We start from the raw sequence: 25,299 nt of genomic DNA on the forward strand, positions 1-25,299 counted from the left end.
AGGAAACATGGGTGTTCATTTGATAAAGCTACCAACCATTGCTTTCTTCTTGCACAACTAAATTGACAAAGAGGAAAGCAAAAGGAGTGCCACAGGGTGGGAGACAGGTTTGGTTTGATAGCTGTATGGTTGGGCAGTGCAGGGTTTGGGGTTTTGAGCATCGCTTTGTGGTCTGTGGTTATTGTCACAGGGCAGTGACTCACAGATGTAAATGTTGGGCGGCACCAATACTGTCACCAGCTTTGGTCTTGCTGGGGATGAAGAGAGGAGCAAGTTGCGTCTGAGTGCCAAGCTATTTGCTTGGACAGGAGGGCTGTAGGGAGACGGGACAGAGGGATGCTCCCAAGTACCCGCTTCCCTTTTCCTAGGAGGGAAGGTGGCAAATGGTGCAGGAACTGCTTGCCATCTGGAATCAGCCTGTGAGAAATTAGTGGAGCTACACTGAACAGAACTGCAGTATTACTCCACTGTTTTGGTATTAGCCCTTTTAGTTGCACTAGATTTTAATTTTTTATTTTTTATTTAATATTTTTCCCAAGTACAGGATCCTGCCTTTTGACCAGTTTGACTTCTCTGTTCATTTACTAGAAGCAGTCATTCCGTCCTTTGGATGTCAATGTGCTCTTGGATATTAGTGTTTGACCTTCAGAATTAGCCATCTAATTAAGGAGTGGGTTGATCACATAGTCTGTGTTTGACCAAATTGCTAAGAAATAACTTTGTGAAAACTAACGATGCTAAATACAGACTGCTTGAAGTCCTAGTGCTTGCAGAAGCAGCTGCACCTTTTTTCCCTGCCCATGTTCAGCCAGCCCCAGGAATAAACACAGTGATTCTGCATAAGTGTTTTTTTGTTCAAACTCCTTGTACTCAGAACCTGTTTCAAACTACATAGGAGAGACTTGAACGACCCCCCATTTGTTTCACAGTCTGCTTTTCATGACATGTGTTGGTGTTTAATAGTTGATGTGACATTTAAAAAAATATTGCTGTAGAATGGTGTGTCCTACATTAGCATTTGGAGAATATTAGGTAAGTTTTAATTCAGAATTAAAAACCCAGGCATACAAACCCCATGAAGTTTGAGGTTATAACGGCAGTGAAGTTGATTTCAATAGGAAATGTTTTAAAGGTACAAATTATACTTTCCACTTCTGATTAAATCCTACTGTAGCTGCTTATAACCTTACTTTTTTCTTAAAATTTGTAAATTGGCCTGAATGTCCCAAAAATTTGTGGGAAAGAACTGTTCTTAGTCACCTTACCTTGATATTCGTACTTTTGGTTTATTTTGCACCATTTGGTGTGTTTAATATTGATGCTTTACTATTCTATCTTACAATATTTGTGTTAAATAGTTTAAAAGCATACTAATATCTTAACATATCAGTAGATCTATGATATTACAAACAACCTTAACTGATGTTTTTGAGAGGATTTTTAGGAATTTCCTATGTATTTTAAAATGCCCATAGTCTGTAACATACCAAGTTGGGTTAAAGGATTTCCAGTTGCAGCTCCCATGCATCTGAGTGCCTTTTAATGTGAATTCAGAGTACTAGTTGTGCATAGGCTCCAGCAGCTTGGTGAGCAGTGATGACTGCTTCAGATGCAACACTGATGGCTGTCCTATTTTTGGATTTATTCCATCCCTCAATTCCCTTCTCTGCAGCATCCAGCCTCCCCTTACTCCTTTCCTGAAAAAGACAATGTCAACTCCTCTATATTCTTAAAATATGGTATGTTTTCCTTTAGTGCAAAGGAGGAATACTACTCAAAGTTCATTAGACCAAACTGAAACAAAGTTACTTTTTACAGCAGAGTATTAAATTATTTTGTTTTAGAAAGAGAGCTTTGTTTTATTTCAGTGTGTGTATTTATTTACTGTGCACCATTAAAGCTGTTACTGAGCTTGCAATGGCAAGTTGTGAATATCAGCTAAGGGGATGCTTCCAAATAGCTAAATATTAACTGGGGACCTGAACATGCAGAAAATCTACACTCTCTTCTTTTTTTTTTTCTTTCTTTTTTCTCTTTTTGAAAGCTTTTTTATTCCTTGTTGTTACCATGCTTTGTGTTCTGAGATTTACACTGGTGTATGGCATTGAAGAATGCTTGTTTCTAACGCATGAAGTTTGAATTTATTTCAAGAAGTAATTGAAGAGGGTGCAGCAGAAGAAGCTAGATTTAACAATTTAATCTTTGCTTATTTTTTTTTTTTCAATCACAAAACTCTGAGAAAGGAAGGCTTTGGATAATAGCAGCTATGAATCTGAGAGAAATTATTGTGCTCCTGAAGATGCTTTGGAGTGGATATATAGTAGGGGTCCTAGTCCCTTTTTTGATTCCTCATTACAAATATTTTTGTTTCAAACCAGTTTTGTTTATAAGGATTATGAAAGCACTCCCACAGTCAAAATGTGCAAGACACTAGAATTCACCAGAAGAGGTGTCAGTGTTTAGATATTCAGCAAGAATAAATCAGGTACCATTTTAGCATCTTAGTGTGTTTTTATAGTTATCTAGCTTCTGTCACTGCTAGTTAAGTGCTTGTTTTAATAAAAGGGCTGTAATTCGCTTTTGTTTACTTTTTTTCAGGTGTATCTCACCGTACTATGGATTCTGATGTATTTTTATTTTAATATAACAACTTATAACTTTACACAGATTATTTTACAGTATCCTGCATGGATTTACGTACAGATTCGATGGTTTAACAGCCATCTAAAACTGAGTGGTTATAGTACGTTTAAGCTGGTGCTGCCATCCATCTGCTCCTGCTTAGTCCTTAAAAATTCTGTTCTGTAAAAGGTATCAGAAGTTTCAGCTCTGCCATCAGCAACTTGTTGCCTGCCAAGTTTTTGAGGTGGCTTGCATGTATCTAGTTAGTTACTCACAACATGTAAAATATCAAGAGTATATAGCATTGGATGGAGTCTTAAAGCTACAAATTGATAAAAAAAGTGAAAACCAGTGGTAAGGGAGACATTTGGTGATTACACTGGCTAATTAACGGAGCTTAGAGACAAATCCTTCCTGAGGGGCCCTAGCCGTGTTCTGGCTTAGCAGAGTCGGTTTATACCAAAATAGAGGGGAGGGATGAGTAAGGGATGTGAAGCAATGAAATGGGGCTCTGCCTCTTCCCCGCAAGCCAGCACTCCCAGCCGGGGCCAGGCTGGACTCTCCTTCGGTGCGCATAAATCTCACCTTTGGTGTCCTTCAGTTTTACTCACTATTTAAGGAGGACAAGGGTAGTGAAAACCATGTGAATGGAAGTGCAGGACTACAGGTGAAATGCAGAGCACTGAGGAAGTCTGACTTGTAGCAGCCTCTGTAGGAGTAGGATTGAAAAGGGTGTCTTATTCATAAGTTTTCAACCTTAATGATTTTTTTGTTTCAAATGCTTTTTAAAATATGTATCAGTGTACTGTTTTTCAGTCTCCTGTTCTGTTCTTAGGAAAAATAGGGTATGCAAATTTAAGTTGCAATGAGAGAGGCATGGAGAAACAAAACTAAAAGCACCCTTTCTCCTATCTCCTCCCCCCCCCCCCCCCTTGCTTGTAAAAAGAAACAGATCTGACTTCAGGAGGAGGGACCTCATTTCAGCACTCTATCAAAAGTGCAGGGAGCTGTTAATCCCTTATGTATTTTGATTTGGAAAAAAAATAAATCAGTCCGGTTATTCACTTCTGTGATCAGTCAAGGAGATAACAGAGAAGCACAAGCGGGTATTTTCTTTCTGTTTTTATCCAGATTATGAGGGAGGGAGAAGTAGTCTAAGTTGGTGACAGCTTTAATGCACAGATGTGAATACTTGAGTAACCACGTAAATCCCAGGCACCTGTCCAAACATCAAGGTTAGCCTAGAAAAAATATTTATTTTGCTACCTGAGTTGTTAGTATCTAGTAAAATCTCTGTTTGCAGCTCAGCTGAAGTGTATTTTAATTCTGTTTGTACTAACAAATGCTTGAAAAATCCAGAACTATCATACTGCTTACAGATTAGGGCACAAGTTTTTTTAACTTTTTGAACAGAAATACAAAATGAGAACATGGTAGCAGATATGGAGCAACTGCCCATCCAGAGCTGAAGCTCTTTGAGAATCTGTTTGCAGTGATGTGGGGTGAGGGGACCTGTATACATTCAGCCATCACTTCTTCAAACCAGTTGCTTTTGGGAAAAGAAATTAAATTTTAAAGCTTTTTGCTGAAAAGTTTTCCTGTTGCAGATTGAAAATGCTCACATAAAACACATAAACAACCAAGGGCTTCCCCCCCACCCCCAGGGGGACAGGGGAAACTTTACCTTTGATGCCCATTAACAGCAGCTTTTACACAGTTCGTGCATGGGCTGTGTAGTCTGTGTGTCCATCCTCTCCCTGTCCCTCACAGGGGTGCCATGGCTGCTCAAGAGTGGGCATCTGAGAGACAGCTTCCTGCTGTGATTGCTAGGTGGTGGTGGGTTAGTGGAACTTCAGGGGAAAAGGTGGGTTTCAGCACCTTCCCTCCCCCCCCCCCCCCCCCCCCCCCCCGCCCCTTTTCCTATGAAAGTATCCAAATTCTTACTGAAAAACTGGGTTGAGTAGCAAAGGTTCTGAAAGATTTTAACAAACACAGAGCCTCATAAAGCTCTATGCACAGTCATTTCAGAAACCAAAAATTGACTGAGGATTGGAAATGCAGGTGGCTGAATAACTTTTGAAGTCCAGAGGGGTGGAATTGAAGGGATCCTTACTGCACATGTAACACATTGCTCCATCACCTATTTCTCCATGGCAAGTGAATGGTTCAAGAAGGGGAGAAAAAGATGACGATAAAGGGAACTGCTTAGTGAGGTGGTACAGAAGATGATGGCCAGGAGGTAGAATGGCGTATGTAAACAGAAGTGCTGTTGTCCTTAATGTTTACTAACATGCTAGCCTCCCCTGTGTGCCAGGTTTATACAGTGGTGTGGGGTTTATGATCTGTGTTTTTTATCTAAGCTTTTCTGTACCAGAGGTTTGTCACAGTGATGCACTTGCACTCTAATAAGCACCTGTCCAGTAATAATCCATCTGCTCCTGCAGCATGTGGTATTTGATTGCAGAGTTGAGGGTAAGTCCCTTCCAAGGGGGATTCTCCGTTGTATTTACCAAAACAGTATGTGTAGCTACAGGCTAAGATACCCAGCCAGTACAAGCAGAAACAACGTAACAGTGTTGGTATAGTGCTGCCCAGGCATTGCTGCTTCTAGGACTGGACCAAAAAATGTCAACATGCTGCTGTGTGGATGGATGGGCTCATGTGAGAGATCTTTAATGTATTTCTTTATTGTACCTTATGCATGTGATCCAAACTGAAGCCATGCACAAACACAATTATTTTTCTGGTGTGTTTGTGCTAATTGCACAATGGAGTGGTTTAGCAGGTAGAGAAATTTCAACACTTACTAGATTATGCATATCAAGCCCAAACAAGGAAACAGGTCATGAATTAAGGGAATATCTGCTGATATACTCTGAAAGTTTACCTCTGTCTTCTACTTGTGTCAGAAGAACTGGCAAAAAAATACTTCTTGGCAATTCTGTGTGAAACGAGAGAGCCGTATGCTACTGCTAGACTCTCAGGGTTATAAAAGGACATTTTCCCGATACCAGCGTGATGGTTGCCTGCTGACTGAGAACATGTGCTTGCAAAGTCTTGTGTAAGAGAAAGTAAAGTGTGGAAAGAAATACTGTCCACCTCCTGTGGTGGAAGATGTGCTGCACTTAATAATTCAGGAGGCGTAAAAGAAGCCAGATGTAAAATGTATCAGAAAGGTGGAATGTGGCAGCCTGGACCAAGGAAGCTTCAGCTGGTATGAGGCCTCAGAGGACCAGGGATAACCCCAAGCCTGCCCTGGAAAGGATAGACAGAAGTGGGTTTTTTTTGCATTTTGAAACAGTAGAATAATGATACGTTTTGCTTCCATGGCTGTTTCTCACTGAAATAACTATTTTTAACCAAGTTTCATCACATTCATATAATGAAAATAAGTTTCTATAACTTTCTGGTGTGCAAATGTTTGCAGCATTCTATGTATGTAAGCATATGTTGCACAGGTGGTACCCTACATATTAACAGGGAGGTGTTTTAAAACAGGATTTCTCCCATGCCAAAATGGTGCATCATGGGTCTGCTATTACATCAAGATGCATTGCAAGCCTGCAGTCCTACCGCCTGCCTCGTAGTACCTTTTCTGAGATACAACCTCACATTGTGCATCTCTGAGTAGCTCAAATAGCTGCCTTTATTATCAGGGTGAAGAAGGAATTAACAATAGTAATAAATAAGCTCAGGAAGGTGAACCACGGGGAGACGCCATCCCTCCTCTCCTCTCCCCAGAGTTGCCTTGGCTTGCGGGTCAGCACTGGCAGAATTCAGTCCTGGACCAGAGATAGCTATGATGAGCCTCAGGGCACAATGGCTGTGGAGCTACTGAACTGATAGCTGTGCTCATGTTCATCTGATAAGGACACAGCCTTTTATGCCAGGCTAATTTGAACAGCATTTAATTCTTGCAGAAGCTTGGCATAACTAAAAGGCTTGGCAGCATGAGTCATAAAAAGCCATGAATTTGAGAGAAGTTGATTTAGGTTTTTATTTTTTTTTTTTATTAGGTGCCAAAACCTCTATTTAAAGTGTTTGACCTAAAGATGCAAGTAAAAAGAGATCAAGTTCCTCTAATCTTCTTTGGCACCATTTTAAGACTCTTTCAGTTAAAGAAAATATTTTGGTTTTACCACCACTTAAGAGCCACCCTCTTAAATCTGAAATGTGGAAGGAATGGAAAGCTCTATCAGTTACAACATGAAACTATCAGTGGATCAGTTTCTGTTATCTGCCCTAAGTTTTTGACTTGTTCTTTGGTGGCACGAAATGAAATGGATCTGACTTATCACAAGCATGTACATTGTTACTGGCACAAATTCAGTGGTTTTAGTAATGCTTTCTCAGAAGAGGGATCACTTACTAATTCAGTCTGTGTCTGTTCATTAAGATGAACAGTTTATTGAAGTCTCTACTCCTACACTGAGGTTTGGGTTTTTCTAAAGGAAAAGAATATGGAAAAACCACTGGAATATGGAATACTGCCAAAAACTAGTATGGCAGAACTTCTTAGCTAAAAGAGGAAAATACTGCTTGACTTCTTCGTAAGAAATTTCAGGCTTGATATAATTATTTTTGGGTGGGCTTTCTGAAAAAAATGGCAGTGTGACATACAATAGCAACACTGACCTTTTACTGGGATGTTAAGGAAGATGCAGGCGCTTCCAGATGTAAATATGTTGTATGCTGTATTTGATTTAAGAAAAATAGTTGGCTTTCAGGAGCTTCAAGCCAGATAAAGGTAAGAAAATAATGGTGATGTCTGGGAGTCCTGGGCGGCTCTAGAAACATCTTGTTTTCCTATCTGTTTCTTCTTTCAGAGGCTCCTTATCTCCTCAACTTTGAGGTTCCAAAGAGCAGGCACCATTACTAGGTATTTATTTCAAGTAGTGTCAGAATATACTCCAAAATATTTTAAAGCCTCACATTCAAGCATATGTTTTCCCTCCTAATGTTTTCTAATGGTTTCCAAAAAGTAGTAGCTTGCCAGTTTGAACGTTGAGAACATGCATGGCCTGTTTCTTTTCAATCGCTTACTACCCAGTCCTGTACAATAAAATTTATTAGTATTCTGGTAGTATCATGAATTAAAATAGTTTTTTCTGGTCTGTATTCTTCACTGAAATGATGAGCTGGTATTTATGTGTAATATGTGTATGTTGTATTTTATTCTATGTACTACATCTTCAGCCTACACATGTGATACTGAACTTCGTCATTGAAAACTGCTTGTTAAACCTTCTATTCCAATGTGTTTTCTTACTGATGTTTTTGCTCTGGTTTTCTCCCCTTTATGATAACTTGCATCTGTAGCATTTTACAAAGAAAAACTGCAGCCCTTGAATCTGGCAAGTGATTGTTTAAAAGTAGGTTTACAAGGCTGGAATTTCTGTTTGGCTCTGGATTAAACATTTCCCAATCTCATAGACTGATCTCCCTTCCTAAGCGTTTTCACATCATAAAGTTTGCGCAGAGCAAAGCATGCTCTGACATTGTCTCTGTATCCCGTTACCTGTTATCGAGTGGTGCAGCAAGAACTGTCCAGATATGTAATTGAAAATTAATGAAGAACTTAGCTTTATATAGAAGACAATAGTATTCAGTTTGCTGCACAACAATAACACTGATATCCTGTTTCAAACAAGCATGAAAGTAGTAGAACCTTATTTATCTCACTAGTCAGCAGCAATCACTCCTGACTGCACACTGGAGGCAGGACTGCTGAGTGCAAAGGTGCTGTTTTTATGTTGTTATTTATCAGACCAGAACTGCTGCCTTTACTCTCAGAGCATTTATTTTATTTGTTTGAGAGATTAGTACTCCTGCAGAAGAAAAGTATAAATCCACTGAGGAGAAACAGCGTTCAGAAAAAAAAGTGCTTCAGACCTGCTTTTAGAAGTTACTTACTTTATTTTCTTTATTATTTAAATATTTATCAAATACATTCAAAGTCAGTCACCTGTATGCCACCCTAGAGCTATTGGTAAAATACCTGTGGTAAAATACCATCAGCCTGCATGGAAGTGAAGTGCTAGAGTGTAGTAGAAGACTGGTACAGGGTTTTCAGATACTTCATTTATGCATAGCTTTGCTATTTATCTTGTAAATCCTCTTGGCTTTATTTTTATCATTTGGTCTGTGGCCAGAACTACAGGAATGCTGGTACTATAAGCAAGCTCATGAGAAGATGCAACTTAGCTGTAAATGAGCAATGAGTTATGAGGGAAAGAGGAAACAGAGGGAATTAATTATATTAGAGTATTATTTTGTCTGGGTGCTGTAAGAGGTTTTGGATTTGATGTCAGTTATTGAAAAGAATTATTGCTGGTGGTTTTTAAATATGAGATGTTTTAGTATGAGGGTAGTTGTGAGGGCAGAGAGAGGGTGAAATAGGTTCAAGAATAATTAGGTGAGCTGAGCTGGGCATGGGTTGATGCAGACGTTCCAGGGAGGCTGCTGCAGCCACACTGAGCGCTGGGCTTGCTGTCTCTAGGGCAACTGTTCCTTTAAGTTATTTTAGTGTGTACTCTGCGGCTCCTGGCTCAGCTTCTTGTCTTGGCTTTATACAGACCCTGAGACTAGAGGGCACATGTGGCGCACAGTAAATTTTGTCTTAGTATTAATTTGAGAGTATTTCTTTTAAAGGCAAAGCAATCAATACAAAGGTAAAGATGCTTGCCTGTAAAAATAGATGGTGAGATCTGACTATCCAAAAGTTTGGAATTCACCACTCTAGGGTATTGAGAAGCTGTCTGAACCTACTTCTGAACTATTGACAGTGTTTGCTTGTTCATGGAGGATGGGAAACCGTAAGAGGCTGGGAAAGAGCAAAAATACAAATAAATGAAATCTTCAAAGTGAACTGCTGAAGACTGAAGTGATTTATGTCAGTTTGCAATGTACAGGGCAAAGCGGGGTATGTGAAGTTAGAAGCAAGCCCACCTATCCCTTTCTTTTTGTGTGTTGGTTGGGTTTTGGGTTTTTTTTTGTGTTTGTTTAGGGTTTTTTGTTTGGTTTGGTGGTTTTGGGTTCGTTTTTTTTAGTAGTTTGATGTTTTTGAAATTGTTCATACTATTGCTTCAGAGAGCATTGTTGGGGGACACTCAAATACTTGTTCTTGAAACTCCTGTGTTGTCTTTTAAGTCACAAGACTTAAATGTTTTTAAGTTGGCTTTGTTTCCAAAATGTGAATTTAGTACTTAAAATCAAATGGTGAATCAGTGTTTTGAAGACTGTTTTCTCATCTGCACTGACCTTCTCCCACCACCAAGGTCATTCAGCTGTACTACAGAGAGGAAGTGCGGAAGGAAAATTGTTTTCAGTTTGCCAGGAACTGCTACAACCACGAGGGATTTTAAGTAGTGGGTCATTTTAAGCACTGTGATTTATTTAAAGTATGAAATGTTAACAACATTGTTGTTGCTGATGGAGAAGCAGTTACTCAATTTTCCAGTATGATCGAAGTGTGAATAGCAAAATTTGTTCCTATCTTTTGGACACACCTTGTAATGCAGACTGCTTTCAACACTATTCTGAGTGACCGTTTTTAACTTTGTTAGCTTAAGAGGGTTTGTTTCTGCATGTGGGAATCATGACAAACTGTAGCGCAGGATGGTTGAACCATTAGAGAATGTGCAGCCTGTTGCACTTGGCATAGCATCTTGTTGTAGCCTCAGTGTATAAGTCCAAAGAGGCAAAGCCAAACATATCGGGGCACATTGTGGTGCTACAATTCTTATTTAAATATTTATATGTGTGTATATTTAGATGAATTATGCTAATACCAGACAATGATACCAATTTACAGCCTGACAAATTTTCTGTGCTGGATAGTAAATGTTCATTCTCTGCTCTGCGCTAGAGAATGGAGCTTGTTGTAACTCACTCACTCTCCTCCCTGCAGCCCCATACTGAGGCCTCAGTTAAGGGGAATGTATAAACAGCTGCAGCAAGGCTGTTGCAAATACAGATGTCTTCATGAAGCGGGATTTTTGGGTCACCAGGGACCATGCAAGCCATACTAAATGGGTTTGCAGGAACCTCTCCGTGTGTTAGCCAACTGAGCTGTGCTGCTGTCCTCCAGAAAAACACTCTGTTGACTTCCACCCACAGTCCTCCCCCCACTGTGCTGTCTACCTTCCTCCTAGGGATTCCTGCAGCTATCTGTCCTTGCTATGCTGCCTCAGCCTAGTTGTTACCACACCAGGTTTCCTAAAATGCTGTTGAACTGCATTTGAGTCAAAGGTCAGCAGCTGTGCTTTTGCCAAGACTTTACTTCTGTTCTTGATCTCATTCAGATGTACCAGGACATAAGCATAGGACAAATTGGGGAGAGTTTTTCACTTGTGGTCAGGGGCTATTGGTCGATCACTTGCTGAATTTCTGGTGGCTTGAGGAGTCATTGTGGTTATTGTACACAATTCATAGACCATATCTCAGTCTAACTTCAAAGTTAGCCTTGTTAGCATCAGTAAGTTGGGACTAGATGACCTCCAGAGATCTCTCCCAACCTAAATTATTCTGCAGTTTATACCGTTATTTAAACATAGTACAGTTAAGGAGTAGATTCATCAGCCAAAAGAGCTGGTGAGCATAGCACAGTATTGGGAAACAATAGGTGATTCATAGACTAAAAGATAGAGGGGCGTTAAGCACATATCTCTCGTTTGCAACTCGGGATGTTTGCATAGGCTGGTATTCAAAGGGTCTTGATAAGCCACTATCTAACGGATAACTCATAAAATAAAGGTCTGTGTATATGTTTGTTACACATTTTGTTTAAAATTCTTATTCTTAACTCTCCTTAAAAGAGAGCTAACCACAAAATGTTAACTACTAAGGCTACACAGGTAAGTAGTATGTGTGTGGCAGGGGAATAGGGGTATTAAAAAAGGATTAACTGGTAGCTTTTTGTCATCCCTGAGAGGTGATTAACATACTTGTATTCCTTTATACCCATTTAAAAACAACTCGGTAACAACAGGGTGATCACACTTATTCACTAGAATAAAACTTTCTATGATAATATATTGTCTTAGTGAATACATTTGTGTATATTCATCTTGCAGTTGACTTGTTATGTTGCTGAATCATCAAACTTTGATTCCTTGTATAACCAAGCATTTGTTTTGCTACTGCTATTATCACAAAGTATAAACACTATTGCTTGGCTACACTCCTAATATGTTTGTTTAAAAATGGCAATTTGTGGTCCACTGTACGTTAATTACTAGTGCATAACATAACCTTTTTTTCCTTGAAGTAGAAGAAGAATTGTATGCTTTTGGAATGTGAACAATAAATACAAATCTGAAATGGTACACATACCTGCTTGGAAGTCAAATCAACACAGGGCTTAAAGCATGTTTTGTACCTTGTGATATTCAATCTTAGTTACTTGGGACTTCTTTTATTTTTCAGAAGGCAGGTACTGAAAATTATGCTTTTTTTGGCTTGTATGATTAATAACTCTATTACCAAATTTATGCACACAGCCCTCACCCCAAATCACCTGGATTTTTTTCTAGATTCTCTTTGCAAGTTATCCAAGCCACCGTGACCCTGTGGAGCTTGTAAGGGTGCTGGCCCCAGTTATGTGGGCTGTTCATGTAAGCAATGCCATGAAGAGTCCAGATACTGCCCTGAACTATGCCTTAAATAGTACTATGTTCATCATTGTTCTCATAATTATCTTTTTTCTTTTTCTTTCGTGGTTGTTTTTTTTTTTTTTTTTTTCTGACCACAACAAAGTAGGGAGAAATAACCTGTTCCTACCTATGTGGAGTGGTAGAAACCTTTAGGGTCACAATGGTTGCTGCAATAAAGATACAAAGGTACCTGGAATGACATCTAGTCCAAGCCATAAACTATAACCACCAGTTTCAGATTCCCTTGTCACTGAGGGATTGTGGCTTGTAGGTCCTTCTGCACTGCTGGATGCACCCTCCAGCTGCAGCCAAGATAGCTGCTAGTCCTAGGGATTGTTTTGTTGTTTTAAAAGCTGACACCAGGTAATATTGCTGTGCCTGCTCCCAGGTGTATTTTTGAAGCCTTTGTATTTGCTTGATCCGTGGGGTGTGTGCTTTTCCTGTTCCTCCCCAGCACACGCCAGTGCAGAGGAGGGAGCCCGTGCCTGCTGCCCATGCTGCTCCTGCCTCTGTAGTTTACCAGCATCTCCCTGGTACTTGTGCCAGCAAAAAGCATCCGTGCTGGCACTTTGGGAGAGGATCCTGCAGTGGACAGCTTCATAGCTGGGGTTGGATACATGGGTTCATAGCCAGCGTCATCCGAGTGGCGATGCAATCTGTGCAGTGTTGGCAGGCTTTCCGATGCCAGCGCGTGGCATGTTCTGTGGGCACAGGGGTTAGCAAAGTGGCTCTGGCTTCCCCAGCATGGTTTGGAGTATCAGCTCCTGCTGCTCTGGAGAGCTTTTGCTTTCACAGTTCTCTAGGAGAGCTGCTGGTATCTTCTGAATAACTTCTCTTGTTTGAAGACTCAATAAAGGTGCTGACAATTTATGTCAATTGTTCTTGTTTTGGAACATATCTCCCTTTTTTAAGCAGATACATTTATCTGTTGTTTTTCTCTCTTATAAAATCTGTCCCATGCTGTTATTTAAAAGTGGGTATCTCCTCCTAATCACCTTATAGCTCCCATTGAGTGCTGGTGATTGCACTACAAAAATAGAAACCAGTGATTTATATTCATTCTTGGTAATAAATGACCTTAGGACCTAGACTGTCAGAAACTAAACAGTAAATAATTAAGCTCTGCCTCTGTGGAACCCTCACTTAACCCAGGCTGTTTCTAGCTGTAATCTTATAATAGTTAATGCTTAACTAATACCTTTCCCAGAGACTGTAGTTATGTGAGGTGGTCAAAACAAATAAAAATTAAATGCTATGCACACCTTTTCTATGTACGCAATACAGTAACCACTGTGGACAGTCAAAAAAATAAAAGCTGATATAACTGCAGAAGAGCCATGTGTTAGTTCCAACTTGGCCTAGCAATTTAAAACAGGAGCAGGCTCTCAAGTTCACTGATTCCCTGTTTTATTCTGAAAATCTATCAAAACTATAAAGTTTCAGCATCTGAGTTTTATTCTTGACCAATCTGATATTTGCAACTGAGATATTTTTTGCTTTTTATCCAAAGAAAAGAGGGTGCGGAGGAAACATGGGAGGATGCAATTTTCCTAGATAGCTGATGAAGTGGAGGATTGTAAATTTCCAAGAAGATTAAAAATCCTTTCTAACACTTGGTTTTTATTTTGGGTTGGTTTTTTTTTTTTTTTTTTTAAAAGTTTGAAGGATTCAAAGAATGCCAATCATTTCTCCTGGTTTAGGTTTTTTAATTGGACAAGGCTACTATTTGGGGCATTCTGAGCCGACTGATCTGTGAACAGCAATGCTCAAATTACACAGTATGAGATTTAATCCTGGGAGCATATTGTGGTGAAATAAATTATTTACTGGGGCATTTGGAAGTGAGGGTTAAAGATGATAAAAATGTCCAACTGACTGTACTACTGCACACACAAATATTACTCATACCAAGTTTTTCTTCTGAGGATCATCTTGGTGCATGTGAGTACCTTGATTGTCATGAAATTGAAAACTTTTTCAAAATCAGTATTTAAAGGGGACTAATGGAAGCTGGGCAATTGACTGCTCTATGGTTCCTTCGCCCCCTTCCCCTAAAACTCTTTGGAAAGGAAAAAAATTGAAAACTGTAGCTTTCATTTGGAGAGAGGCTACTTTCCATTTCATGATGCTCTTTTGCTTTTATAGTTTTCTTTCACTTCTAATTCATGCTATCAGATTATCTCGTAGTTGACTTGTAGCAATTACCTCCGCTGAATAACTATTTTAGTGTCCAGGCAGTCTCATACTCAGTACACTGTCATGACTTTATCCCTTGCGTCCTGCTTCTAAATAATTCTTAAATGTCATCTCGGTTTTCTCACAGGGTTCTGTAATTTTTGCAAATCCCATGGATTTATTTTTTCTGCTTTTGTAATTGAAATATTGAACTGTTCATCTGAATATTTCTTAAATTAGCAATCACTTCTCAAGTGTCAGTTTTCTGCGTGCAACAAGATGGGGATTAGAATTTAAAAGGGATTAAAAAAACAGAATGAAAAATAAAGTAGAAGCAAGGTTTTCTCCCAGCCTTATTTGTAAGCTTGGGAGAGAGCAACACAGCTGACTCCAACTGTGTGGGATTTGGACAGCAGGCAAAATGTATTATTCTCTCTAGGTAATTCAAAAATACACACACGCACACAAAAAATATTATGCTGCTTACAGTTTCCTTTGTGGCTTGAAATGTATCCCAAATTCCTCAAGTTTTGTCCAGTCTTTTTTCTTCTACAAATCTGGAGCTGTGGATGCTTCTTCCCTCCTCTGCAGCATTCAACTCACGTGGATGGGGGGTGTCCAAATGCCATTTCTGAGTAACAAACCATCTCATGTTCAGGCCAACAGCATGAGTCAGGAGTGAGAGATTTCTTCCGCTCCTTGCCTCCGCTTGGACAGTTTTAGAAATCAGCTCTGGAAAAGCATTTGTGGTCAGTTTGGCATTAGTTTTTATGTTGCATGTGGCTAGTTTTCTGCATCATGTATATTATCCTCTTGGATAATATCCCCTTGGAGTGCACTAAAACATGAGGAGGAGAGGAACATTAGATAAGAACAGCCTAATATTAGGGAAGTGCAAATTACATCACATTTTTTTTCTGTGATACATCACATATTTCCATTTCTAGAACAAGTCCAAGAGAGTATCATCTGCTCCCTGGTTGGAGCAGCCTTACTATCTTATGTACTAAGCAAAATTTACCATGCTTAAAGACTTGCAAGCGTCATCTGCCACAGTTCAGTGTGTTAGACTTCATTACTGGGAATGAGGATGCTGTGCAATGTATGCCTGAAATTTGGAAGGACAGCCATCGCTGCTGCTGTTTTTGTTACCAGAGCACTTTGTCCTTCTTGTCACGTGCCAGAGCTGCCTGATTGCCAGTGTTAGGGCTGCAGTGTTGCTTCTGCTCATGATTAAAAGGAAAGTGGATGTTTAGCATCTCTTGAGCTTCCAGATTGCACCAAGTCTGAGCAAGAGAGTGGGGCCATGCTGTTGATGGTGCAGGTGTGAAAGGAGCTGGTTGTGAAGCCTGGCAAACTGGTGCTTCTGCTTCAAGCTGATGTGAAACTGTTCAGAGCCAGGGAGGGGAAAGCCCTGTGCATGGTGAGAAGTAGCCATCTGCTAAGCAATACTAAAACTTGGCAGGACTGAACTACACAGGAGCCCCTGGTGCTCACCAATTGCTCTGGGCAGCAGGAAAAATGTTAGGACATCTGCTGGGATTTCCCTGTTAGTAGAATAATGGATCCTCTCCCTCCCCAAAACCTGTGATTTCTTAATATGCTCCTTGCAGAAGCATACAAATATTCTGGGGTCTTTTTCTAAACCGAGCTATACATGCTCCTCACTAGGAAAAGAGGTGGCAAGGAAGATGGGGGCAACAGGGCTTGGCCTTTCAGAAACGGTAAGGGGGTTTGAGACTGTTGGCCACAAGTACTCTTATTTGAGCCTGAAAGAGTATGAGCTTTCTCCCCATCCCTGGATAACAAGTTTTCGGGATTTTCTCCAAATGAGCATGGGGCTTAGCGAGTCTCAAGGCTGTCAGCAGAAACAGTGTGCCTTTCCTTTAGCCAGGTGTGAGAATCCAAACAGAGAGCCCCTTCTCAGGTACAAGGGGAACTCCGGGGTGATGGGAGCACTGTGCGAGATGGCAGGGGTGCATGGGCAGGAGGGGAAGGGCAGCATGGTTGTGTTCTCGGCAGTACGTTTCTGCTGGCAGAAGGACTCTCACGTCTTACCCGTGTTTTTTTCTTTTTTTTTACTTTGGGTGTAAGATTGTCAGGTGCTGCTCCAACAGTAAAACTGGAAAGTTTGTGCCCAGGAGGGTGGTCTTGTAGCAGGAAAAGGGCTGAATCCAATGGCCTTCCCCATTTCTATTTTTTTTAATCCTCGAACTCTGCAGTCTGATTAGAGTAGTGATCTTACTCAGTTTTTTGAACTTCATTTAGAGAAAATGGGGGCGTGTATCTCCCATTAACATTACCTGTGAGGATGGTACTGGCTGAGATGTACATATGCTCAGAAGAACTGAGTCATAAAGCTGAATAATGGCAAAGGAAGCAATTTTTTTTGAATATGTATTTTGCCTAAATGTCACTTTCTGGACTTCAGCCATGCTGTTTCCCCTTTGAGAAAGGGCATGAAGGTACTTGGCCTGGCCAGCTTGGATAGTTCTCAGTTGTGCTGACACCTTTGGCTAGGAGTATTGGCCTTGTCATGCACAGGCAACAAACTGTTTGGTGACCTCTCCATTCCTGCCTGCAATGCAATGCCCCAACTCGCGGCTTTGCTCCCACCACTCCTCCTGCGCAGCTGGTGAGGGAAACAGCCACGACATCCCCAGGCTGGGTGACCTGCAGGGTCGTTTTTGGAGAAGGTGGCTCAGTGGGATGCGGAGCCAGGCCCACACTGGGTGGCTACCTGGGGGCCTGGGTCTTGCAGCCATAGTGAAGGGAGGTCAGGGGAAAAGAAGTGTGGTGCTGAGTGATGGGGAGCTCTGCCTTGGGAGAGGTTCTTACAGACCGTCACCAGCTGTTACTTGGGTGTTTACAAAAAGGAGTTTCGTAGGGCTGAACAGCATGCTGAGTGCAATACCAAGCAGGTTGCTGCTGAAATACCGGCTTGAGACATGACCCAGTGTCTGCCCTCACCCAAGTCCTTGCTGCGCCTGAGCAGCTGAAGCCCTGGGGCCATTTTGCTGTAGACAAAATCATCAGTACATGGACAAGGGAGGCTCATCTCACTCCAGCAATAGGCTGCATCTGTCTGACTTGCTTGTGGAAATGGCACAAATCATAGTGTTTCGGGCCAGGCTGGAGGGGATTCAGTAATTCCAGGCACCATAGCTGTGATGCTGGCTGGCAAAGCACGCGCAGCTGCAGGCTGCACCACCAGCAGACACGGCACCTCTGCAGAACCCTCTGCACTGTTGACCGTGCTCTCTGGAGATTTCCCAAGAGATGTGGCCTCTTTTTGCAATAAAATTGGGTTAGCATGCTGATGAACTACCGTACGGATAGCTGGTATTGGGGTAAGGGCAAGTCTGGAGAGAACAGAAGACTTAAAAAGACTTTTAGGTCTGTTTCTTAGACCGTAAGAAAGAGTCTGAGGAACATGAGAGCAAGCCCTTGTTCAGCAGCTTTTTGCATGGTACTAGTTTGGAGTAGGGATTTTCTTAAGAGCTACCTCCTTGGTTTGTGGTGAAAATTTATAGAATATGACCCACATTTGGGTAGCCTGGGGACTGTCTAAGCTGTTGGTGGATGTAGAAAGTTGAGGCATCTGACAGCTTTCCTGCTGTCCCGGTAAACTGCCTTAGCCCTGTGCCAAAACTTATTTGGGCCATAACCTCAACCGCTGCAAGTTGCAGCTCACTCTTCTGAGATGGATTTCAAACTCTCTCTCCCAGAGAGAAGTTGCAAGTTTTATGTCATGTTTTTGCATCCTTGTGAAGACAGAAAGAGGGCATAGGCAATTGCTTCTGCCATTTCACCTAAATCTATCTGTGAGTGATTGTGAGTTTTCAGAAAGCTTAATGCAATACCTGGGGAAACACAAATTACCACATCCATTCACAAAAACCCTACCTTTAATGCCTTTGCTACCTCCATTGGGAAAGACGGTATTTACAGCTGTCAGTGTTAATTATCTCAGTGGTCATCCAGCTCAATCACATAGGAGATGAAGGACAAATCACAGTGTGGATGGCAAACTGAGTCCCCGTCTTAAACGCTTTGGATAACATTAGGAACTATTTCGGAGACTGCAGTTGGATTCTTTTTTCTTGAATTACTTGATTTCAGAAAGTTTGCTGTACATGTGCATGACAAAAGGAAAATGAGGAGAAAAGCATAAGGCTGAATTAAACAATATGAGGAAAGAGAAGAGGTTATACAAAGTTCAAGAAACAAGGGGATATGGTTTAGAAAAACACTGAGATAATGAAAGATAATATATAGATGAAGTAACTGTAATATTGTTCCCCCTGAAATTTGCCTTCTGGGCTCCTGTGGGAAAATAGAGGTTGATGTCTGCTTGCTTTGGATTCCTTAGCTGGAAAAACATATGAGATGACATCCTTGTAGGCCTATTCTGGTGTTGATATGAGTGATGAGTTATAAAAGAGAGAGGATGTAGCAGTAACCCATCTATTCTTGATCAAACAAGACTGAGGAACAGGATATTTTTATAAGCCCATTTTAACACTGATTGGATGCATGTCGTTGTTACCTTTTTCCCCTTTTCTAAAATTAAGAACCTAATGTATTTCTTGGGTATGCTGTGGATAGAAGCACTATCAAGCATGTTTAAATTGCAACAAGGCTTTAGATTATTTATTGAGAAAAACTTTTTTAGAGTAAGGCCAATGAGACCCTGGGTTTCCCCAGGGTTGGTTTTTATCCTCTCTCACCAGTGGCCCAAGGAAGGGCTTGGGAAGTACTACCATATGGGACGTACCTTGGCACAGTTGCTCCTGCCTTAAGGATGGATGATGACTTCGTTCTCTTGTAGCCCCATTTTCTGTGATTGTCTGGGACACTGTTTAGAAAAACATTGAGTTTTGGGGAAGCACATTTGCACAGTAGATCCTGCTATGATCTGAATAAATTCCCAAGAATTTTCTCCAGGTTCTTTTATACCCTGGCTGTGCCACAGAGCTGCCCTAGGTTAAGCAGCAAGCATTGTGATAAGACTCCTACATGAAAGCATAGGCACCTAAGTATTTATGTCAGTATGGTTTTAGTTCTTTATATCTCTAAAACATGAATATATTTTAGTCTGTTTTATCATTTTTAATTAGAGCAGAGTTTGAAAGGGCATATGCTTAACATTTGAAACTTTGTATAAAGATAGCTGAAAGCTTTTTTTTCATAAAAGAGCTTTTTTTTAAAGCTTTGCTTCTATTCTTTAGTCTTATTTTTCTCTTTTTCTTACAGTAATATAAAGACAAATGTAATGGAAACAAGTAATAGGTACTGCAAATGGGAAATATAAAAGGGATAGGCAGAGAAAAGAGTTCTACTTTTCATAGGATTTCAGAAGTTTTTGGGTGCTTGCTAGAAGTGCTGGCTCTAATCCAATGTGCTTTTATTGGCATACATGAACAAACTATCCAGGGCACAGCTATTTTTCTTACAGTAGTAAAAACAGGGACTCTGAATGGAGGTTTTGTGTAGGACAAATATTTTTCCTTTGAAACTGGGTATGAGTTTAAAGTTTATCTCGTATGCCTTCTGGAAAAAGAGAAAATATCCTTCTAATTCTCATCAAATAGAAAATGTGTAACAATGTAGGCAACTCAGAGCTATATAAACAAGATTTAATCATTGGTGAGGAGCTAGTGAAGTTTTGTAATAAACAGGGTCTCTTAGTTGCCTGCAATGTGGGAAAAAGCTCTGTTTATATAGGCCTTCATTCCTCAAAAATTTTCTGTGGATGCCATTGCTCCAGTGTCTTTTGCAGGGATCTACATATTTTCTAGCCACATGGGTGTAACCAGGAGGATAAGGGTCTTATGGAAAATAGGTTTTAAGGTAACATTCATTGCTTTAAGAACTGCCTTCACAGGTAATTCTTACTGCAATTGAAGGTGTAATTTGTTTTGTGGTAGTAGCATTACTATTGAAAGTTAAGCAGCCTGTGAAGTCTGACAGCTGTGTTCAGTATCAAGTATTAGAAGTATCAAAGAGATACAGAGCAATCCCAATGTGCTTTGGGGGGGAGGGGGTGGAAGGGGAATAAAGATAACAAAGAAAACTCCAACCAACCTATAATACCTTCAGTGACTAGCATTTGTGCAAGATCCTCAGTGTTTCATCTTGAAAGATAAAGCAGTTTAATTCTTTCTTAGCTCTGTAGAAGGGTAATCGTATCTCTGAAAAAACATTTTAGCTGGGTATTCCTTATGTCATGTTAAGATCTCTAGAATCTGCTCTAGAACAGTTCTTGAAGTGCATGGAAATGAATGGTGCATTCAGATTTCCCCAGCTTCATCCATCACCCCTCTAACACGTACGGCTTTTATAGCTCCTTCCCTTTCTCCCCTTTTCGTGGTTTAACACTGCCTGGTGACTAAGCACTGCGAAGCTGCTCACTACCCCCCCCCCCCCCCCCCCCACACACACACACACACACACAGTGGGATGGGGAGAGGATTGGAAATGTTAAAGTTAGAAAACTCATGGGTTGAGACAAAGACAGTTTAATAGGTAAAACAAAAGACATGCATGCAAGCAAAGAAAAACAAGGAATTCATTCGCTACGTTCCATTGGCAGGCAGGTGTTAGGAAAGCAGGGCTCCATCCACACTTGTGGAAAGACAAATGCCATTGCTCTGAACATCCCTCTCTTCCCTCTTCTTCCCCCAGCATGTATATGCAGCATGATGTCATATGGTATGGAATATCCCTTTGGCTAGTTTGGGTCAGCTGTCCTGGCTGTGTCCCCTCCCAATTCCTTGTGCCCCTCCAGCCTCTCGCTGGCAGGCAGAGAATCTGGAGTCCTTGCCTTAGTATAAACATGACCCAGCAACAACCAAAACCATCCGTGTGCTGTCAACATTGTTCTGACACCAAATCCAAAACATAGCACTGCACCAGCTACTAAGAAGAACATTAACTCTACCCCAGCTGAAACCAGGACACCCTTCCACCTTCCCATCCACACTTCCTTGACACACGTATTTTTAATAAAGGAACTGAATGGATAACAGTAAATCTGTACTCTGAAAGATTTTTGAAAGTTAGCTGCCTTTTAAACCTGTGGTAACTTTTCATAAAAGTTGAGCTCCTCTGAGGTTTCCATTGGGAGCCTATCTCACATAATTTTAGAAAAAAAATGACATTGGAAATGCCTCAGCAAAATGTTTTCAATTCAATGAATGAGCAAGTTGCAATAAAATATCTGGTTGCAGTATTTCAGCATCCCTTTCTGGCAAAATCTTGTTAAATTTGGCTTCGTAGCCAGTAGTGACAAACTCCTGGGCAGAATTTTCTGGTGATACGTGAAAATTCAAACTCCACAATTAGAGGAAATGGGAGCCAAAACATTTTGCATTGATTAAAATTTGTCTTTTATTGAGTTTCTAATTTTGTCATCTTAAAGCACTGCATATTTGCTGGAAATCTAGTATGTGATTATAAAGGCACTGAAATTTAAAAACATGTATACTTTTACTCCTAAAAGTCAGGCCTGTAATTTGCCAAGCATGGCCGTTCATGCCGGAGGCCGCTTTGGGAAATGTGAATTTGTTAATTGGTTTGGAAAAAAATCATGTTTCTGCCTTTGATCGGGTAACTTAAAAAAACCCAACCAAACCTCCAGAATTTGACATTAGTTGAATATATGTTTTCATTATTGTAATGCCTGTAGAGGAAGGGCTTGGCCCAGATTAATGGAGGAGAAAATTGTATCTGTACAGAGAAACATAAACAATTGCAACTAGAAAATCAGAGACATGAAATGCTAAAAGTTTAAATTAAATTTCTTCCCACAAATTGTGGAATCTGTTGTTGCTCGGTTTATTTTCTTCCATGAAAGAAATGCTGACTTACAGAAGCATGCTGGTAGTACTGCAGCAGGGTGTGACTTCGTTCAGCAGTGACCTCGGTTCAGTAAGTTCTTTTACACTTGAATCGCTTTGTGCTGAAGAGTTGTAGCCCCAATGTGCACTGATCAGTTATGCTTAGATATTTTAAGATAGCCCTTTGTTTACTTGCTGAATTGTAATATAGTCTCTTCAGGTTATGTCTGCATTAATGCAAACAAAAATTGATGCTCAAGATTTTTGGTGACCCAAACAAACATCTCCAGGTGATGTTTGGATGCAGGTGAGTTATCACGTGTCTGAAAGTGCTGAGAACTGCCTAGACTGTGTTGAAGGTCATGCGTCTTAGTGTGCAGTCATATGCCTGGTTTTAACCCTAGGTAAGGGGAAGTTGTCCTTGAAGTTTATTGTTTTAAATTCATGGTTCAGAAGGAAAAACATCAGGGAAATGCTGTGTGATATAGAGGGACTGGCCATTTGACTTCACAGTTATGTACAAGCAAACAAGTCACATGGCTCCTATCTCTGCATTACTCCACTCTGCTGTGGAGTGGGAAATTATTTTAGATTACCTGATTGGTGTCAAGGCGGTACTTCAAGTAGAAGGGGAAAAAGTAATGTTCCCTTGAAAAACATACATTATTTTCAGTGCATATTTTCCAAATACAATGAAATTATTGTATTTTTGATAGTATTAAGTTGAGTATCTCAGTTGGTTCACTTACCACCCCTGAGTGATGGTGATATGGGTTCTTTCTTTCATGGATAGGAAAATGGAACAGGGTTTGTAGAAGTCAGTGACTGCTGGTGCTAGGTCTTAACTTATAGTACAACTCTAGTTCTCTTTAAAATTTAATTTTATTTTCTTCTGTCCTATTTTCAGAGTCCCTATGGTTTTGGTTTTGTTGTTACCTTACTATATGGACAGTGTGTATCTAGATACTCATGATGTATCCGACTATTAATTGAAAAATACAAGAGGTAGTAATCAATTAAGTAACTGGATGGCAACTTGGATACCAACTTTCAGGAGGAGCATTTCCCCCCATATTAAAGACAAAGTCATTTTCTTAGGCCTGTCGGTTTCGAAGAAATAGGATTCCTGTAACACAGGGTAAGTTTTAAAGATAATGTACAATTTTCTGTTAGTGTCTATAAAGCACTCCATGCAAGGCAGGGCGCAGAGGTTTGAACTCACAATTACTGGCAATGTTGCTGTTAAACACTACAGCTTCATAACTACGTCGCTTTGAGGACAAATTCTGCTACTTCTGTGGTTTGTGTGTGTGTGACAAGTGAAAACCTGGTCCCTTTTAGGAGACGTGATGACTAGATTTGAAATTAATTCAAATACTTACCAAGTCTCCTGTGTTGATTAATTCAAATACCTTTCAAGTCTCACATGTTAATTTAATACTTTCATGTATACATGGTGTTTAAAGTACACTGAAAAATATATGGGGAATATTTTAAATTACATCTGAGAATATGAATACTCACTTTTCTAGCATTAAAATCTTGTTAAATCCCAAAACTTCTGATAGTGGTGTTTATTTTGAATCATGTTACCTAAAGTTATGAGCTTGCTTTTTTTTATATCGGCCTTGTGAAGCTTCATGTTCTGCCTTGTTTGCACATTATTTAGTTTAGACCTTTCTTAATAGGGAAGTTTGAGGAGTTCATCACTATTATTGGAATAGTATGTGCTCATTTACCATGGTTTTAAAATAAAAGTTTTAGTTTTGCTATTGAGCTCTACTGTGAGCTTATCTTTCACCTGAGCATTGCTAATTGGCTATGGTCTGACTAATAATTTTTAAATCTTAAATGTTTGTTCACCTTTGTTATATGTGGCCTTCTCTGTTTTCATTTAACTTCATGGAAACTTTATATATATATATATAGTGCCTATCACCATATTGATAAACATTATTTGGAACCCCTTATAGAAAATGTAAATATCACAGTAAGATACAGAGTGTGAACCCTTCCTGTAATAAAATTTGAGGCTTTTCAGACTTGTGTGAGTTGGCATTTGGAGCACTTTATTGGTGGAAGAGATCCAGATTTCATAAATGTTGCTGGGTCCATATCATCAAAAGATACCATCAAAACGTGGTCCACAGCAGTATGGAGCTTGGGAGTTTGAAGATAATCGGGAAACTAGTGCATGTTGCTCCTACTCAGCTTATTTTGTCTTGTTTAATTCAAGATTGTAACCTACTACTAACCTAGAAATTGGTTCTTCTAAGTAACTGGCTGATGGATTTTTATAGAAATGAGCCTTTGATTTATTCTGTGTGCTGCCCTGTTGAGAATAAATAAGAATAGATATCAGCTGTGTGGAGTGGAGGTTTTGTGTTTGGAGGGTTTTTTTTTTTCTTTTCTTTTAAATAGGGCTAGAATGAAAGTTTTAAGTGGGGAACAGTAAGAAAGCCTTGCGATGGGACTCACTTATTGCCATGTCTGAGACCATGATAACTGCAGTGTCAGTGTCTGGCTATAAGGCCTACAAGATAAAAGCTAATACAATAACTTCACCAAAACTGAAGAAGGTGTATTTGTGAAAACAAGAATTAGACCTTGCCACGGTTCTATTAAACTAGGGAGGTGTTGATGAATGTTCCTGTCCTTTTTCCTCCTTCTGCTTGATGTTAATTGTTATGGTCTGGTTGGTGTATGTCAGTTCAGCTTTTGTTATGAACTCTACCACACCAATTTTAGTAATGTCAGTGTGTCATGACACAGCTATTAAGCTTGTGAGTAGACGTGGGTAGGTGGTTAAGCCAGTTCCAGTTGGACAACTTGCAGCAGCAAGCAGTATTTTAACTATGTTGGGAGTTTGCTAATTTTTTTGACCAGACCAAGAGGAAAACTTTATTTAAAACAACAGATGGCACCTAAAGACATTGTCTTGTTAAGTATATACTGAACAGTATTACTACAGTAAGTCTTACCATTTCTTAACATTTTCACAAGCACTT

General features: G+C 40.1%; 1 protein-coding gene across 9 annotated transcripts in view; it reads left to right on the forward strand.

The window, feature by feature from the left end:
- EPS8 (EGFR pathway substrate 8, signaling adaptor) overlaps positions 1-25,299 on the forward strand; it is a 141,007-nt gene that overhangs the window by 49,576 nt on the left and 66,132 nt on the right. Inside the window, exon 1 of one of the 9 annotated variants that reach the window (XM_080391801.1) lies at positions 4,535-8,526. The exons of 7 other annotated variants lie outside the window; for them this stretch is intronic. The gene's annotated coding sequence lies outside the window, so the exon portion shown is untranslated. One more of the 9 variants, XM_080391804.1, reaches the window with a different exon arrangement.

Source organism: Falco punctatus (genome assembly GCF_963210335.1).
Source record: "Falco punctatus genome assembly, chromosome: 6".
NCBI classification, from domain to species: Eukaryota; Metazoa; Chordata; class Aves; order Falconiformes; family Falconidae; genus Falco; species Falco punctatus.